This window comes from Penaeus chinensis, chromosome 25, assembly GCF_019202785.1.
Source record: "Penaeus chinensis breed Huanghai No. 1 chromosome 25, ASM1920278v2, whole genome shotgun sequence".
In the NCBI taxonomy this organism is placed as follows: Eukaryota; Metazoa; Arthropoda; class Malacostraca; order Decapoda; family Penaeidae; genus Penaeus; species Penaeus chinensis.
This window is the reverse complement of record NC_061843.1, coordinates 13,211,454-13,213,953: the sequence shown is the minus strand read 5'-3', so window position 1 is coordinate 13,213,953 and position 2,500 is coordinate 13,211,454. Positions and strand designations below refer to the sequence as shown.

At 35.2% G+C, this 2,500-nt stretch overlaps 1 long non-coding RNA gene across 1 annotated transcript in view; it reads right to left on the bottom strand.

Moving 5' to 3' along the window:
- LOC125038513 overlaps window positions 1-2,500 on the bottom strand; it is a 23,494-nt gene that overhangs the window by 18,557 nt on the left and 2,437 nt on the right. The window lies entirely within an intron of this gene.

Genomic DNA, 2,500 nt, shown 5'->3' with positions numbered 1-2,500 from the left:
ACACACATATGCACACATACACAAGTATACACACACACACATATGCACACATACACAAGTATACACACACACACATATGCACACATACACAAGTATACACACACACACATATGCACACATACACAAGTATACACACACACACATATGCACACATACACAAGTATACACACACACAATATGCACAATACACAGTATACACAAAAATCATACACAAGTATACACACACACACATATGCACACATACACAAGTATACACACACACACATATGCACACATACACAAGTATACACACACACACATATGCACACATACACAAGTATACACACACACACATATGCACACATACACAAGTATACACACACACACATATGCACACATACACAAGTATACACACACACACATATGCACACATACACAAGTATACACACACACACATATGCACACATACACAAGTATACACACACACACATATGCACACATACACAAGTATACACACACACACATATGCACACATACACAAGTATACACACACACACATATGCACACATACACAAGTATACACACACACATATGCACACATACACAAGTATACACACACACATATGCATATATACACAAGTATATACATACATATGCATATATACATATATACATACATATGCATATATACATATATACACACATACATATATATACATATATACACACATACATATATATACATATATACACACATACATATATATACATATATACACACATACATATATATACATATATACACACATACATATATATACATATATACACACATACATATATATACATATATACACACATACATATATATACATATATACACACATACATATATGCATATATACACATACATATATACACACATACATATATACACACATACATATATGCATATATACACATACATATATACATATATACATGTGTATATACATATATGCATCTATGTATTCATATATATACATATATATGTATATATATGTATATATATACATACATATATACCTATATATATCTATATTCATATATATCCATATATACTTATGTATATACATATGTATGTGTATACAGATATATACATACATATATACCTATATACATATATACATATATGCATATATAAACACTTATATGCATGTGTGTATGTGTGTGTGTGTGTGTATGAATATGTGTGTGTGTGTGTGTGTGTGTGTGTGTATGAATATGTGTGTGTGTGTGTGTGTGTGTGTGTATGAATATGTGTGTGTGTGTGTGTGTGTGTGTGTATGAATATGTGTGTGTGTGTGTGTGTGTGTGTATGAATATGTGTGTGTGTGTGTGTGTGTGTGTATGAATATGTGTGTGTGTGTGTGTGTGTGTGTGTGTATGAATATGTGTGTGTGTGTGTGTGTGTGTGTGTATGAATATGTGTGTGTGTGTGTGTGTGTGTGTGTATGAATATGTGTGTGTGTGTGTGTGTGTGTGTATGTATATGTGTGTGTGTGTGTGTGTGTGTGTGTATGAATATGTGTGTGTGTGTGTGTGTGTGTGTATGAATATGTGTGTGTGTGTGTGTGTGTGTGTATGAATATGTGTGTGTGTGTGTGTGTGTGTGTATGAATATGTGTGTGTGTGTGTGTGTGTGTGTATGAATATGTGTGTGTGTGTGTGTGTGTGTGTATGAATATGTGTGTGTGTGTGTGTGTGTGTGTATGAATATGTGTGTGTGTGTGTGTGTGTGTGTATGAATATGTGTGTGTGTGTGTGTGTGTGTGTATGAATATGTGTGTGTGTGTGTGTGTGTGTGTATGAATATGTGTGTGTGTGTGTGTGTGTGTGTATGAATATGTGTGTGTGTGTGTGTGTGTGTGTATGAATATGTGTGTGTGTGTGTGTGTGTGTGTATGAATATGTGTGTGTGTGTGTGTGTGTGTGTGTATGAATATGTGTGTGTGTGTGTGTGTGTGTATGAATATGTGTGTGTGTGTGTGTGTGTGTGTGTATGAATATGTGTGTGTGTGTGTGTGTGTGTGTATGAATATGTGTGTGTGTGTGTGTGTGTGGTATGAATATGTGTGTGTGTGTGTGTGTGTGTATGAATATGTGTGTGTGTGTGTGTGTGTGTGTATGAATATGTGTGTGTGTGTGTGTGTGTGTGTATGAATATGTGTGTGTGTGTGTGTGTGTGTGTATGAATATGTGTGTGTGTGTGTGTGTGTGTGTATGAATATGTATGTGTGTGTGTGTGTGTGTGTGTATGAATATGTATGTGTGTGTGTGTGTGTGTGTGTATGAATATGTGTGTGTGTGTGTGTGTGTGTGTGTATGAATATGTGTGTGTGTGTGTGTGTGTGTGTGTATGAATATGTGTGTGTGTGTGTGTGTGTGTGTGTATGAATATGTGTGTGTGTGTGTGTGTGTGTGTGTATGAATATGTGTGTGTGTGTGTGTGTGTGTATGAATATGTGTGTGTGTGTGTGTG